General features: G+C 46.5%; 1 long non-coding RNA gene across 1 annotated transcript in view; it reads left to right on the top strand.

The window, feature by feature from the left end:
• Positions 1 to 1,674, top strand: part of LOC126503243 (uncharacterized) — a 9,118-nt gene extending 7,444 nt beyond the window's left edge. Inside the window, exon 3 of the long non-coding RNA XR_007592227.1 lies at positions 1,498 to 1,674. This is a non-coding gene — a long non-coding RNA (uncharacterized lncRNA). The remainder of the gene's footprint in view (positions 1 to 1,497) is intronic.
• Positions 1,675 to 17,079: the final 15,405 nt, after the last annotated feature.

The raw sequence follows: 17,079 nt of genomic DNA on the forward strand, positions 1-17,079 counted from the left end.
CTCTCTCTCTCTCTCTCTCTCTCTCTCTCTCTCCCCCCCCCCGTGTGTGTGTGTGTGTGTGTGTGTGTGTGTGTGTGTTTTGCCTGCGTGTTGAATGAAATAAGGGCACGACCACTCCATGGTATGGTTGAGAAGGTTTTTATTGCAGACAAGAGGGAGAGTACATCCAGAGGCTCTTGGAAAAATCCAGATTGAATACAGTGAGCAGAACAGACCGGGCCATGAGAGGAGAAAGAAGGGGGTAATGGTGACATAAGAATGGAGAGAAGAGAGGAGGAGCAAAGGAGAAGGGGCAAGAAAGGAAAGAACCAACAGAATCTAGCGAGAGAATGTGGCTGAAATGGCAGGGTTCTATAGGAAAGAGAAGTTAGGCAAGGGAGGGAACGGGAGGAGATGGGAGGGAAGGGGAGGAGAGGGGATGGAAGAGGAGGGGATGGGAAGTGAGAGAAAGTCAAGTCCCTGGGCAGGATTAAAAAGAAAGCTGAGAGGTGCCATGGGTACTGAGTGAGCCTGGAGGCCTGTGTGTGCTTTGATATGCTAATAGGCACCACAGTTGGCCATTTGTCCCTAGTTTCTTGGGGACCTGACACATGTACATGTATGTATGTATGTGTATGCATGTGCACCATGTGGTTGCCTGATAGCCTTCAAGCCTCAAAGAGGACATGGGATCCCCTGGAACTGTATTTAGACTCCAGCTGTGAGCTACTCTGGGTGTGGGGAACCAAACCTGGGTCCTCCAGAAGAGCAGCATATACCTACTGAGCCGCCTTCCGGCTCTTTGCTTTTCTTTCTTAAGAAACAGAAATAGAGACAGTATGTGAAGAAGAGGAAAGCAGGCCAGATGTGGAGGCTCAGGTCTTTAATCCCAGCATTTGGGAGGCAGAGGCAGGTGGATCTCTGTAAATTCGAGGCCAGCCTGGTCTACATAGTAAGTTCTAGGACAGCTAGAGCAACATAGCTATATAGTGTGTCCCTGTCTCCAAGTAAGTAAGTAAGTAAATATAAAAAAAGAGGAGAACACTCCTACAGATGAGAGTGGACTAGTATCCGTGGACCATAATGAACTAAAAAACTGTAAGAGTGTTTTCAAGGGCTGGGACTGTAGCTCAGCTCAGTTGGCCTAGCGTTTGCCTGACAGGCACAGCCTGGCTTGGATTTCCCAGCACTGTATAATAAAATCAGGAGCATTGGTATATTGCCTTGATCCCCGCACTCAGGGGTGGAGGTCAAGAAAAAGTTCCAAGTCTTCCTTGGCTACATGGCAGATTTGAGGCCAGCCTGGGCTACATGAGATACTGGAGCGTTAAAACAAACAACTAAAACCGTTTTCAAGTATCGTTTCACGTCTTTGAAATAATAGATATGACTAATTACATATCATTTTTCTCCTGTTTGCTAAATTTAGCTCCCCCAGCATTAGTTCTAGTCTCTAACTTAATAACACTGTTATTAATAGATGGGATTTTATATTCTAAGGACTCTGCCTTTCCACAGTTTGCCAGCCTGTGAGGAGCCCGGTGCGAGGGGCTGGAAGAACGTGGTGATGGAGAGAGGCTGGATCCTGTGCCTCAGAGACCATCTTCAGGTCGAGGAAAGCCTGCTCTTCACAAGAGTCATTCTAGTGATACTTTGTTTGTATTTTAATAAATAAAGTCTGCTTGAAGATCAGAATGCAAAGCTAAACCACTAGACGCCGTGGAATGGTGTCACAAACCTTTAATCCCAGGATTTAGGAGACAGAGTTCAAGGTTACCCTGGACTACACAGGATCCATCTGGAAACAAATCCAGGTGGTAGTAGCGCACATCTTTAATCCTAGTGTTTGGGAGTCACACACTTTTAATCCCAGCACTAGGGAGGTGGAGACAGGAGCAATATGGCTGAGCGGAAAACGGAACATAAAGGGGAAGAGACAGGAACTCACTGGAGTGAGGAGTCTGAGGATTCCTGGAGACAGGATCTTGCCCTTTTCGGTCTGAAGATTTGGCAGAGGTGAAAGGTCTCTAGTGCTTGGCTGCTTTGCTTTTCTGATCTTCAGTTTGAACCCCAACGTCTGCCTCTGGGTTTGTATTATTCATGCAATAAGTCGTCACTAACAGTTCTCCTCCCCCCAACCCCCACCAGCGACCCAAAGAACCGCCTCTGCTCTTTGCATTTGCCCCTTTAACTGCAAAGTCAGGGGATCACACTGGGTTTGGCCCTTCTACTCTTTCCAGGGGCGGCTGGCTACACTGCAAGGCTAAACTCTGACCACAGAGCTTCCCATCCGGGGGTCCAGATGAACCTCAGACACTGAGCCCCACACCGCACTCAGTCCTTGCAAGGGTTCGACTTATTTACACAAGCTGGCTGTGAAGTGTTGCTAGGTAACCGTATCTAATGTTAAAGGCCAAAGGTGACACGTAAGGCCGAGTGATGGTAAGAAAAGATCGTGAGTCAGCGACACCCGACGAACAAGAGCCGGTGCTCGTCCTGCCTGCTTCTTGCCGGGATGGTGAGGGGGCCTTGCAAAAACGGAGAGCTGTTCTTCGTGAAACTTAACCCATACAGTTGGGCAGAGAGGCGGCACACTAGGCGAAAGCCAGATTGTTGGTCCTGCTGCCGCGCCTCAGGCGGCAGAGCAGTGCCATGGGGAGCGCTACAGAAAGGCTGCAGCCTTCCTCGCTCCACCGCTCTAGAGAACACATTCCTCCCATCTCACCCAACCTGGGAACATAGCAAAGGGAATTCTAGGAAATACGACAGGGGACGGACGCATTGTCAAACCGCCGCACCATGGTGGATGCCTTAGCGGACCTCTACACATCGCGTTCAGCTGCTGATCCTAACTCTCCCAGTGGGGGATTAGGAGGCGCAGTCTCCGGAAGGAGCTCAGAATAGTGTTAGTGTCCAGAAGAAGGAACCAGAGTACAGAACCAGGAATAAGGTGGTCATATCTCTACTGTACTACCTTATCTCAGGCTCACGGCTGCCTGAGGGATGTCTGTCGTGGAACTCACTCTATTTAGAACGGTTTTATTCTAACTGTCTGACTCTGTGCCTGGAGACAGATCGGGCATGCCCAATGCTCTCTCTTACAGCTGGTTCACCCGCAAACAGAACCCTTCATGTGCTAGTCTGATGTGTCTGTAGTGGAATTACATACCGCCTTGAGACTCGACTGAAATAGACAATAGGTATATTTTAGGGTTTGTTTTGTTTGTTGCTATTTTGTTTTGTTTGTTTTCTTTGTGTTTTTGAGACAGGGTCTCACTGGGTAGCCCTGGTTGGCCTGGAACTCACTTTGTAGACCAAGCTGGCCTCGAACTCACAGAGATCGCCTGCCTTCTGCCTCCCGAATGCTGGGATTAAAGGTGTGCGCCACCACCCCCGGGCAAAAGATTTATTTTTATTTACATATCTGAGTGTTTGTGTGCGTGTGTGCCATGTATGTGTGGATGACCACAAAGAAGAGCATTGGATTTCCGGGAGCTGTACTTACAGGCAGTCGGGAATGACCAGAGTGGTCCTGGGAATAGAACACAAGTCCTCCAGAGGAAGAGGGGCGAATGCTTTTAACCACTGGGCCATCTCTCCAAACCCGATGTCTTACTTTTAAACAGCTGAATAACGAAAAGACGCCACCAAGGTGTTACCACCTAGAATGAATTGAGGACCGGTCATAGTCATGAATTTTTTTCTGGGGCCAGCTGGGGTTCCGGGTAGGGGCTGTAACACCGGAAGTGGCGGCTTTCTGGCATCAGCTGCTTCCTGTCAGACTCCACTGGAAACCCATCCCACAGTTAAAGTCGTTGCGGACCGGGCGGTGGTGGCGCATGCCTTTAATCCCAGCACTCGGGAGGCAGAGGCAGGCGGATCTCTGTGGGTTCGAGGCCAGCCTGGTCTACAAGAGCTAGTTCCAGGACAGGCACCAAAAACTACAGAGAAACCCTGTCTCGAAAAAATTAAAAAAAAAAAAAAAAAAAGTCGGTGCGGGTTCCCAGATGAGTTCTCCCAGCTGAGTGAGCACCAAGCTTCAGGGTCGAACTCCACTCCGCAGTTGCCGCAAGTTACTCTTGCAATGTTGTTTTGATTTTTCATTAGAAAATAAGGAACCAAATTCCAGGGACCGATGAGTCCAAGCTGAGTTAACAAAGAAACAAGGGCAAAGTTAAACAAAACTGCTGACTGCGCCAGCCCCTATGAAGATCACTGCCCTAGATCACAAGGTTAGAAAAAGAATTCCTTCTGAACCACCCTCCAAAGAAAACGGAAACACCTTCAGGGTATCTGGGGAAAGTACCTGAGGAGAGCACCCCCACCTCATCTGTTCCCACTTACAGGCTGCAGCTGAAGAGAGGCGAGTAGGAAGTGCCATAGTGAGGACAGGCATGGGGGGGGGTTGCTTTTCTCTCTCTCTCTCCCTCCCTCCCTCCCTCCCTCCCTCCCTCCCTCCCTCCCTCCCTCTCCCTCTCTCTCCCTCCCTCCCTCCCTCCCTCCCTCCTTCTCCCTCTCTCTCCCTCCCTCCCTCCCTTGTCACATCTCTATTTTAGGGAAATAGCTGCCATGCTTTCTTGGTGTGGCCCCGTGGGCTTATATGACATAGCATGGGTCTGATTGCAGCTCCTGCTCACACCTGAGAGACGCAGAGGCCATATCACACAGCCAGGCCTCCCTCTCCCAGAAGCAGAAATTTGACAGTCACAATATACAACAATGTTAACGGTTTCACCCCACTAAGATTGGGGCTAAATTTAGTGATTATCGGTCGGTATCTGAAGTAGGTGCTGCTTTTAACTAAACCTCCCCAGTGGAAGTGGCTTTGGAAATGGACAAGAGACTTTGCTGAGAGTGGCTGAGAGCCTTCGATAACCTCGGCAGGCTTCCCGTGCTTGCGGGAAAGCAAGGCCTAGGCTGTGAGAAATGCAAGGATGGGCCTGGTGGTAGTGATACCTTTAATCCTAGAACTCAGGAAGTAGAGGCAGGCGAAGAATCTCTGTGAGTAGTTCAAGACCAGCCTGGTCTACAGAGAGAGTTCCAGGATAACCAGGGCTACACAGAAAAACCTGTCAAAAAAAAAAAAAAAAAAAAAAAAAAAAAAAAAAAAAAAAACAAAAACAAAAAAGAAAAGAAAGAGAGAAAGAAAAGAAATGCAAGAATGGGTTGTTCTAAAGCAGCCACTACTGAGCAGTGCTATCTGCCACAGCCATGGGGACAGAAGCAGATTACTGGGTGCTTTACTGGGGACATTTCAAATCGGAATGTTGGGATTTGCCTGTTTCCGACAGTTGCTTCAAGTAAGATGCTGATGGGGACAATTCAGCAGAAAAAGCAGTTGGCACTGTGCCTGGGGAGACCTGGACAAGTGTCTCTTCACCCCAGATGACAGACCAAAATAAGGGTATCACCGAAGTCTAACCTGGCAAGCCAATGAGTTTATTGGGTGAGAGGCCATTTATAGAATCAGAAATAACTCACAGGCAGCTGTGTCATGAGAAGCCCACCCCAACATGAGTAACAGCTCATAAAAGCTGAGTGCTGAGCTCAGCATACCACTTAGAGACAGCTCAATGGGCTGGAGAGTCCCTCGGGGCAACCAGTCTGGTCTGAGTCACTTTAGCAGTCCTTACTGCTTATCTGACTTGGGGGCTGGTGAGCTGTGATACAGTCAGTTTCAGGAACTTCCTGGGAGTCTTTAGTTGTTTACTTGAGTCTGAAGAGCCTTCTTTAGAAGTCACTGGGTCTTAACAGAGGAAACTGTTACATAGCAGGAGCTGGGACTTTGGAAATCATCAGCCTTCTCAGAAGCAAACTATGTCCAAGTGTGAAATAGCTTCCGAGCAAAGATCAGATACAGGGGTGTGCCAGGAAAGCTGTCACCCAGAGATCTGTAGGTATGACCAAATATTTTAGCAGCAGGGGAGATAGCTCAGTAAGTAAAGTGCTTTCCTCCAGTCTAAAGACCTGACTTCAGACCCGAAAAACACAGGTATAGATCTGGGCTTGCCATACACCAGCCTATAACTCCAGCCTTGTGAAAAGGGGAGCGGACCCAGCAGAGCTGAACTGAGGAGTTTCCAGTTCTGTGAAAGACTCTGTCTCAAAAAATAAAGGTGGAGAGTGATCAATGAAAGACACATGGCATTGGCATTGGGCTCCCACATGCCAGTGCACATAGATGCACATGCACCTGAACATACATGTGCACGGCACACACACACACACACACAATTACAGGCAAGTCTTCCTGGTGAAAACAGATGCAAACATTCTCAGTAAAATGCTTGCAAGCTGAAGTCAAGAACACATCAAAAAGATCATTCATCATGATCAATGTGGCTTCTTCCCAGTGATATAGAGATGGTTTAACACATGTATATCAATAATGGTATACATCCCATAAATAAACTCAAGACAGAAATCCCACTATCATCTGAAAAATGATATAGAGATGGTTTAACATGTGTATATCGATAATAGTATACATCCCATAAATAAAATCAAAACAGAAATCCCACTATCATCTCAAAGATGCAAAAAGAAAAACTTCTGACAAAAGCGCAAATTTCTTCACCAAAAGCTCTCAAAAAAACTAGAAATAGAAGGACCATGCCTCAACATGATTATGGCTTATAAGAATGAACTTATATCTCAGTTATACTAAATGGTAAAAATCAAAGCAACTCCACCCAAATCAGGAACAGACAATGGTGTCCACTTTCTCCACTCATATGCAATACGGTACTTGAGTTCTTAGCTAGAGCAACAACCAGAGGGGAACAGGAGAAAGATAAATAGGAAACGAAAAAGCAGAAGTCTTTATATGGGTAGATGATACATGAGAGACCCTAAAGACTCCACTAGAAAACCCTTAGATCTGGCTAACCCTTTCAGCAAAGGATACAAAAATAAATTGGTAGTCTTTCTATATACCAATAACAAAGATGTTAATAATCAGTGGAACTTGCTCTGTAGACCAGGCTGTGATGGGGAAAGCCTTGCTAACCAATAATCTTTAAGAGGTGGAAAATGTTCTAAGGTCCAGCTGAAATGAATCAAGTTAACATTCTCTTGAGTCTGCAGGTTTTCCTATGGGCCCACATGTTGAGAGCTTGGTCCTCAGTTTGGGGCACTACTGTGCAGCTGTAGAGTTTGGCCAGCAGGGCAATTCTTTGGCGGTTGGTTATGCCCACTCCTGGTCTAACCTGCCTCCTAGTTCATCACAATGTAACCAGCCACTGCCTTACACTTGGCCATCGTGGGGAGCACCGTGCCCGCCACCCTACTATGATGGACTGAAACTTCCAGAAAGTGACCCCAAATAGACCTTGAAGTTGTTTCTGTCAGGCACGTTGATGACAGGAACACAAAGGAACAAACAAACGAGTTTTCTATCCACGCATGGTCTATGCATAACTTCGTGCTCCAAATCACTGCCTGATTTTGTTCGTGTCTGTGGGATGGACATACACAGCCTGTGTGGGCTATAGAGCTGTGTTAAATCAAAAGAACCGAATGGCAGAACTCTGAGCTCCGGTGCCAGATTGAGTGCATCCCAGCTCTGCTCCTGAGTTTAACTCATGGCCTCATGAGCTCATCTGTAAACCCGGTAGAACTGCTGCCCACCACATGGAGACCTTCTGAGGACTAAATGACACAAAGTGCCCAGAGCATTGCCTGGCTCTTGATAAAACTCCACAGATAGATGGCAGCCTCTGCGTCGTTTGAGAACCTCAGGGTCTCCATGCTGTACAGTGCACGGGCTCACCCACACTGGACTGAACAGAAACAGAACTTGTCACTCTACCAAGGCTGCTCAGGGCCAAGCAATGGGCTGGGCTTCACGCTTGTTCAAACAACAACTTTGGTGAACGGGCTGTAACAACAGCCCCCGCCCCATTAAGTTATGAGTGTGACAAGCTGCCTTGAAGAATTCCAACTTGCTAGACCACACAACTGCATAAACCAGTTACCTAAAATACATTTAAATCTACCCACGTACCCACCCTGGTCTACCAGGATTATCATAACTAAGCACTACCGATTGGGTGACTTCAACAACGGACATTTATTTTCTTACAGTTATGGAGGACAGAAGTTCAAGATCAAAGTGTTGCCATAGTTCGTGTCTGGGGAGGTTTCCTTCCTGCCTCTCACACAGCTGCCTTCTGCATGTCCTCACGTGACTTTTCTTCAGCACACCCGTGGAAAAAGAGAGACACCGTTTGTCTCTTTCTCTCCTGGAAAGACAGTTGTCCTTTTGTCCACAGGCGTCAGCCCATGACCTCATTTCGCCTTCGTTACCTCCCTCAAGGCTCTGCCTTCAAACTCAGTCTCAACTGAACTGAGGGGAACTTCTTCAACATTTCAGTTCAGGGATGAGGCATGATCTAAACAGAGCTCTATAGACCCGTCCTATCAAACAACAATGTGTAAGCCAAATGAACCCTTTCCCCCACAACTTGCTTTTGGTTATGGTGTTTTATGGCATCAATAACTAAGACAAGCTGGTACCAAGATTGTGGTATATTGCTGTGGCAGACATAGGTGTGTTTTAGGTGGACTGTGGAAGGACTTTGGTACTTTGGGCTAAAAAAGCCTCTGAGCTTGATGGGGTGGTTTGCCATTTTGAACTAAGATTCTGTTGTTCTGATGGAAACAAAGGCAGAGACCCACATCGAAGCTCTGGACTGAGCTCCCAAGATCCAGTTGAAGAGTGGAAGGAGTGAGAGTATGAGCAAGGAATTCAAGTCCATGAGGGGTTCACCAACTGAGACAGTTTGCTTGAGCTAATAGCAGCTCACCAACTCCAACTGGACTGGGAGTGAACAAGCATGGGATCAAACTAGTCCCTCTGAATGTGGTTGACAGCTGGGGCAGACTGAGGGGCCACTGGCAGTGGCACTGGGATTTGTCTCTACTGCATGTACTGGCTTTTTGGGATCCTATTCTCTTTGGGTGTATTCCTTGCTCAATCTAGCTGTAGTAGGGAGGGCCTTGGACTTTCCTCGGAGCAGGGTGCCTTGCCCTCTCTTAGGATTGGAGAAGGGTGGGGTGGGAGGGTGTGTAGAGGGAGTGGGAAGAGGGGAGGGAGTGGGAATTTGGGTTGGCATTTTTTAAGTAATAAAATAATAATAATAAAAAGAATAAAAAAGGTTCTGTTGTTCCAGTCAGCCAGGGCTGAAGATTCAGCACGATTAACAAAAGACTGGCAACACTGAAGTGAAACCTTTGCATCACTGGCAATAATGGATGCTGCTCAGCTGGAGCTAAGAAATTAGCCGTGATTGTAAGAGGCCAGCATCACCGAGGTGAAATCTTCTGGGAAGTGTTTCCTCAGGGTCGGCACACACAAGCTGTGTTCCAGAAGCAGCCGAAGCTGTACTTAGTGCCGGCAGCAGAACTTGGTAGTGCAAGTCACCCAGGTGGTCCTGGTTTTGAAGGCATGAAGGGGTCACGGAGAACAGTTGGGGCTTCGCACTGTGAGCATCCAGGAGAGGCCATTGGTAAAAGTGCAGCCCAGCTGCAGCAAGCGTCCTCAGCATTTTGGAGATGCCGGTACCAAGGGATGACCACCAAGCAGCATCAGTAGGTGAAGTCAGTCAGAACCCAGAAGACAAGCTGTGCCTGCTGCAGAGGGCGGAGCTGGAGAAGTGACTCAAGCTCCTTGGAGGAGCCCAGAAGATCCTGAGTGGATCCCAGACAGTGGACATGGACTTATTTACACTATTGGAGTTTGGTTCAGGTTGTGACTGTGCCCTGGTTCTTTCGTCTTTTTTTTTTAATATTTATTTATTTATTATGTATACAATGTTCTGTCTGTGTGTATGTCTGCAGGCCAGAGAGGGCATCTCATTACAGATGGTTGTGAGCCACCATGTGGTTGCTGGGAATTAAACTCAGGACCTTTGGAAGAGCAGGCAATGCTCTTAACCACTGAGCCATCTCTCCAGTCCCTGGTTCTTTCGTCTTGAAGAAGATATCAAATTTACTTATGATTTTTATAGAGGCCCACAAAGGAAATACTTTGATCTTTTAAATGAGACTTTGAATTTTTAGAGAGATTGGATATTTAAACGAGACTGAAATTTTAATATTTGATTCTGCAAAGACTGTGGGACTTTTAAAGTTATTTTTATTTTTTAATGTGAGATCTTGGGAATGAATTAAGAAAAAAAAGGTGTGGCTTAATGGTGATGTGTTTGTGTATCACGTTAACAAGGGGTCAGTTGTACCGGGTAGTGTGGTGTGACTTGAACTGGTCTTAATAAAAACCCGGGAGTCAGATATCGAGAGTGAAGGCTGATAGAGAAGCAGAGCAGCAGCCACTAGAGAGACTTCTTACCTCCACTGATTCCTCAAACCAAAGGGGCGCTCCTGTTCCTACAAATTCTCAGACTAAATGCCTGAGCTCCTGTCCACTCCCTTCTTATATTCCTCTTCCCACCCAGCCACATCTTGCCTGTCCCCACCTTCCTAGTGCTGGGATTAAAGGTGTGTGGCCACCACTGCCTGGACACTGTGTTAACTAGTGGCTTAGCTTCACACTCTGATCCTCAGGCAAGCTTTATTTGTTAGATCATAAACAAAATATCACCACAGGGTAGACCCACAAACTAAAGTTATCTGTAAGGAGGGAATCTTAATTGAGAAAATGCCGCCATAAAATATGGTTGTAAGTCGTTTTCTTGATCTGTGATCAATAGGGGAGCTCATAGCGTATGGTGCCAACTCTGGGCTGATGGTCCTAGGTTCTATACGAAATCAGACTTAGCAAGCCAGGGGAAGCAAACCAGTAAGCACCCCTCCATGGCCTTTGCATCAGCTCCTGCCTCCTGGTTCCTGCTCTGTTTGAGCTCCTGTCCTGACTTCCTTCAATGGCAAACAGTAATAAGGAAGTATAAGCTGAATAAACCCTTTCCTCCCCAGCTTGCTTTTTGGTCATGGTGTTTTGTTGTAGCAACAGAAACCATGACTAAGACAGTTCTGTTTTTCTGGAAAGCCCCTAAGTGACAGACAGACAGAACAGAATTGAGCACTTTGTCACACACAGTTGTTCAGCTGATCCCAGTGCTAAGCTTTTCAGCCTGTTGTCACCACAGCCTGCTGAGTACAAGCGGTCCCATGTAGCTAGTTTTCAAATGAGAAAGATGAGGACAGCATCTTTCATATGAAGACTCTAGAAACACAGACTATGCAACAGAAAGGGAGCTACTGGAGGACAGAAGGTTGGAGGCAGACTGCACAGTGTGGGGGTGAGTGTGAGGAAAGCATGTTTGTATGAAAGTGCAAGCGGGAAAACCAGGCACAGTGGCACACGCCTGCAATCCCAGTACATAGGGGGTGTGGGCAGGAGAATTAGGAGTACACCGTCATCCTTAGCTACATAATGAATTGGAGGCCAGCCTGGGTTGTGTGACATGTCTCCAATAAATGTAATAATGAAAATCATCAATCTTTTGTAATTAATGTACACTAAAAAAAAGCATATTAAAAAGGGTATCCTTATTTAACACTCCCCGAACTACTAAGGTAAAGCCTTAACATATAAAGCCAGACATTAGAAATGGCTGTTTAATATTTCTGCTGATAAAGCAGTTTTGAAAACACTGCAGTTTTATGAATTAAAATGACAAAAGGTTTATAATAGCTCTATTGATAATCGTGCTGAATCAGAGCCAACCTTAACAACTAACGGGTGATTCAACAAGCTGTTGTACATCTGCACAATGGAATACTCCTCAGACATAGAAGGAAACAAATTATTCCCATAGCCTACAGCATGGCGAGTAGACATGAACGACAGACGCGGGCCTGGAGAGGCTTTAGCTGGCCTGTCCCATTCACAGTGTTCTGGAAGCTGAAACTGGAGGCGGAGCTCATGAGGTGTGACAGTTTCTACAATGTAATACATCGATGAGGTTCTGGGTTTGAGTCCAGAACTGCTTCAGTAAGTATGAGTGCACACACTTGTAATCCCAGCCTTCAAGAGGTGGTGGGTGCAGACGGGTCAGAAGTTTAAGGTCACCCTCCATCATGAGTTTGAGGTCAGCATGAGCTACATGAGATCTTGTTCACATTGTCTCTCTGGAGGCCTGGACTCAGAGCTTCCACGACATTGTTTCTGCAACATTTTATTTAAAGTGACTTACAGAGCATTGGCAGAATGGTACACACTGCTACACTGTAAAGGAGTAGAAGATACAGACACACCATTCCCTGGGCTCTAACTGTAACCTTCAACTACCTTTCCCAGGGAACGTCTAACACATTAGAAACAATGAGCTCAATTCGCTCTTTGTGTTTTTTTGGTTTGTTTTTTCGAGACAGGGTTTCTCTGTAGCTTTGGAGCCTGTCCTGGAACTTGCTCTGTGGACCAGGCTGTCCTTGACCTCACAGAGACAAACCCGCCTCTGCCCTCAGAGTGCTGGAATTAAAGGCGCACGCCACCACTGCCCAGCTTGTTTTATTATTTTTTTCAGACAGGGTTTCTCTATCATATAGTTCTGGCTGTCCTGAAGCTTGCAATGTAGACCATCAGGCTGCTCTCCAACTCGCAGAGACTCACTGCCTCTGCCTCTCAAGTGCTGAGACTAAAGGTGTGTTCCACTAAGCCCTTAGCTCTAAAACTGTGAACTGGGTGAAATTAGGCTAAAATGTCTATATTTTAAATAGAAAATTCACATTCAGTACAATTTTAATGGAATTAATCATTTAAAAAACACCATGAATTAGTTGTAGATGAACATGAGAAATATTATTTCCTGTGGTTTTGTTTGTTTTTAACTATGTACATACTTATTTTGTGTGTGCGCATGGGTGTACATAGGTTTGCTCATGTGCATATGTGTGCATGTGTATGTATCCAGGGATGGAAACACGCATGAAGAGATCAGAGGGCAGCTTTCTGAAGCCAAGACTCGCCTCCCCCAGCTAGCTGCTCCTCTGCTGGGGTTATGGGTGCAGTAATGTCTGGCTTCTTATGTTGTTTCTGGGGACAGACTCGGCCTGAGTCCTATCCTCAGCCCCACCTCTATTTTTGTTTTGTCATTGTTTTAGATTAGCATGGAAAATAACACATTTCCTCATACATTTCATACGTGTTTACTTGGGTTTTGTTGATTCCTCCCTCCATTCCCTATCTCTGTACCCCCATTCTGTCCCCTTTGTCCCCAGTACTTCCCTTTCCACCTTCCTGTCACATGTTCGGTTACCCTCCCTCCCAACACCCTTAAAGACTTTTTCTTTCCTCCTTCATGGTTTCCTGACCTCTGCCCACACCATTCCACATAAATATACACATGTAACTAGAGCCATATATGAGAGTACATTGATGTCTTCCCAAGTTACCATACTTAACATAGTATTTTCCAGTTATATTCATTTCCCTGCAAATTACATGTTTCTTTACAGCTGAATAAAATTCCATGGTGACTGTGCACCCCATTTTCATAGATTGATGGACATCAAGAATTCCCTATTTTAAATGAGGTTTTTCATTATGAACTAATAAAAAACACCACAGGCTCCATTCACTACTTTAAAATGTACTATTATCATGTAATTATGTAATCTCCTTGGTTTCCTGGTGTCTAAACATTGCCCACTATTGTAGAACAAAGCAAAGGATCCAATTCTAAGAAGGATGTGGTCAAACTTGAACTTCGTGCTGCTCCGGAGCTCAGCTACGGTGGCCCCTGGTGGGCAGCGCAGAGGAAGACCCGCATGATCTTTCCACACCATGTTCAGACTTGTTGTCTCTCACATACCCCCATGCCCTGCCAAGCCACGCCATCCAGAGCTCTAGCAATAAGAAGGCATGCTTGGATGGAGACCAGCTCCACAGTGACACCCAATCACCTCTGCAGCCTGGGCTCATTCCAAGAAATCCCTGGAAGAAGGTACAGAGCAGAAATACCACGGTTAGGAAACCAAAGGCCAGCCTGCGCAATGATTCATTCACCCTTGCTAACCTCTTCATTTCAAAGCCTTTGTACTAACAGTTCTCTTTGGCCATGAACTTGGCCCTCAAAAACGTTTAATGAAAATCAAGAACATAATCAAGGTTTTGGAATTTTGTACTCTCTGGCCTGCCATTCTATAGTTTAAGCCCAAAGTTTAGCCATATCCATCCATGGGACTTTTTTCCCTTCTGGCTTTGAGTTAGGACCCTCACTAGAATCCTGATCCTTAGCCTAAGCCCACACCCTGAATGTTAGAGGAGACATGATGCCACCCTGAAATGCCAGTCTCTTAGGCCAGTGGAGAGTGCCTGGTACTTACTGACAGGTAGGCAAACAGTACAAAGAGGAAAAGAGGAAGAAAAAGAGACATGAGGCACAGGGCTTCTGTCCCCATGGCAGCTGAAGTTGAGGTGACACTGGCTGTCAGTGCCGAGCCTGGAGGGGCTGGCAAGTACAGTGTCTTGCTAGGCAAGGGGTAGGAGTGAGGGGTATATTGTAAAAAGAGCTCTCTTGGGCAGCTCCCAGCAAGGCAGATGGGAATGGTTCTTCCCCAAACTGAGAACTTTGAGACCTCCTTCCAAACTCCAAGTCTCCTCCTGAAGCTAACTTGTCTCTTGATGCTGTTTTTCCTTTTTTCTTTCTTTTCTTAAAAGATTTATTTATTTATTAAGCAAACAATGTACTGCTGGCAAGGAAGGCACCAGGTCTCATTACAGATGGTTGTGAGCCACCATGTGGTTGCTAGGAATTGAACTCAGGACCTCTGGAAGAGCAGTCATTGCTCCTACCCTCTGAGCCATCTCTCCAGCCCCTCTCTGAATGCTCTTAAAGCTCTGTATTTCTGACTCCGCCTCCTGAGCATCCAATGTTTTAGGAAGCAACCTGAAGATGGAAGCCTTTATTTAGGTTCACAGTTTGAGACTAGAGTTCCTCCTGGAGGGGAAGGCATAGCAGCAACCTGCTCGGTGACAGGAAGAGAAGAGCAGGCAGAAGCAGGACTCGGGCACGGTTACACCTCTCAAGGCATGTAACTTCCTCCCCAAGTAGTGCCATCAGCTAGAGACCAAGTTTCAAACACACAAGCTCATGGTGACTTGTTTACATTGCAAACATAAGAAGCAGTTAGGGACAACTCATGCTGCAAGAGCTGAGAATGTCAGACCAGTTGTTCTTTCTCTGGAAAATGTAAACAAAAGCTCAGCAAAGCAATGTGACTCTCCTCACTCCACCACCTTCCACGGTTATGCATTTGCCTCCTTCTCTTCATTGTCTCCCAGACAGCAGCCAGGTGAGACATTCCCCCCCATCCCCCAGGCTCCCTGGTTCTCTACCTCCAAGATCACCTGAATATGAGCCGACCACCTGCCCAGGGAAAGTAAGTAGTACCCAAGACCTCCAGGTTACCCTCTAAACTTTTTAGTGCATCATTGACTTTGTGCCTTGGTTTACCCTCTCTCTTCTCACTACTGCTATATGCATCAAATACTCAGACATGACTAAGTTTTAATGCACTTTGGTCTTCCTTTCCAGAAGCCTCTTTTCTGAGTTGCTGCCAACACACAGACTCTGTGGGAGATCGAGGCAAATATTATCTCAGCTGCTGAGCTCCTCCCCAGATCTGGCAGATCCCACGGCAGAGCTGGCCTCTCTCAGGCACCCCTGTGAATTTCTCACTTCTAGCTGAAACATCTGGGATGGGTTGTGGCTACCAGTTGGGGTGTCTGTCTTCCTCCCACCCCGGAGGAGGAGGGGATGCTTATTCCCCTGGTGTTCTTCTGCTCCATCTCCTCTTTCTTGCATTCTGGGATATCTGTAGAAAAGCTCTCCTTAAATCCCAAGAAGGGAAGTTATTGGTGCTCTGCAGGTTTGTAGTCTCCTCTTAGGCTACATTTAATTTTATTCAGTGTGTGTGTGTGTGTGTGTGTGTGTGTGTGTGTGTGTGTGTGTGTGTCATGGCCAAAGCATGCAGGAGCTTGTGGAAGTTGGCGATCCCTTTCACCTCATAAATCCTGGGGGTCAATCATGGGTCATCAGATTTGGCAGCAAGCACTCTTACCTGTTTGCTTTTGAAACTGCTCTCTCTTCCCCAAAGTCCCTCAAAGTAACTTACCACTTGACCTCAGCAAAGTTCAGAGGAACTAAAATCATATAACCACACCATTACACATGATTGTTACAATTTTTCATAACAGCAAAAGAGCAGAAACAATCTGAGCATTCAATACCCGAGGACGATATGCACAAAATGGGGTGAATTAATATAATGGGCTATTATGTGGCAATAGAAAGGAATGAAAGCTTATTCATGTGATAGCACGGGTGGGCCTTGGAAGCATGTTACATAAAAAAGGCTAGATATGAAAGACCACATGCTCTCTCTTAGTTACTTTTCTATTGCTGTGAAGACACCGTGAACAACAAACTTGTAGAAGAAAGAGTTTATTGGGGTTTATGGTTTCAGATAATGAGTCCATGACCATCGTGGCAGGCAGAACAGCAATAGACAGGCAGGCATGGAGCTGGAGCCGTAACTGAGAACTTACATCATGGAGATATAACCACAAGGCAGCGACAGCTAACTGAGAAACCAAGCCCACCTTCAGGGACACACCTCCTGCAACAAGGCCACACCTCTTATTCCTTCCCTAACATTTCCAAATTGTGCATTCAAATATAGGAGCCATGGGGACCTTCTCATTCAAATCAAACAGTATCCGAAACAGTCCACTCTGCCGTCAGAAAGTGGGTTAGCAGCTGTCGGTGACTGGAGGAGTGCGTGATTGCAGTGGGGATGGCTTTCTTCCAGGAAAATGGATAAGATGGATTGTGTCAGGGTTCCTCAACTGCTTTAATAAATGAAAGCACCAAACTGTATGCTTGCAGAAGAGTGAGTCAGACCCAAGGGGGCCTACAAGTGTTTGTAACTTATTGTCTAAGTCAGGAGAGCACAGGGAGACAGCTCCAGGCTCTCCCTCCATCACCTCCCCTTTATTCCATGCTTCCTCCTCTTTTACCTCCGTGGTGAGGCAGCAGGGAGATTAGAGAAGGCTCCTGGGTCCATTGAAGGTCCTTGGGCGGGGGCAAAGGACCTGCAACTTTGCCATGTTCCCAGGCCCATGGTTTCCAACATTTA

This window comes from Alexandromys fortis, unplaced genomic scaffold (genome assembly GCF_014885135.2).
Source record: "Alexandromys fortis isolate MF-2015 unplaced genomic scaffold, M_Fortis_MF-2015_v1.1 scaffold_52, whole genome shotgun sequence".
NCBI classification, from domain to species: Eukaryota; Metazoa; Chordata; class Mammalia; order Rodentia; family Cricetidae; genus Alexandromys; species Alexandromys fortis.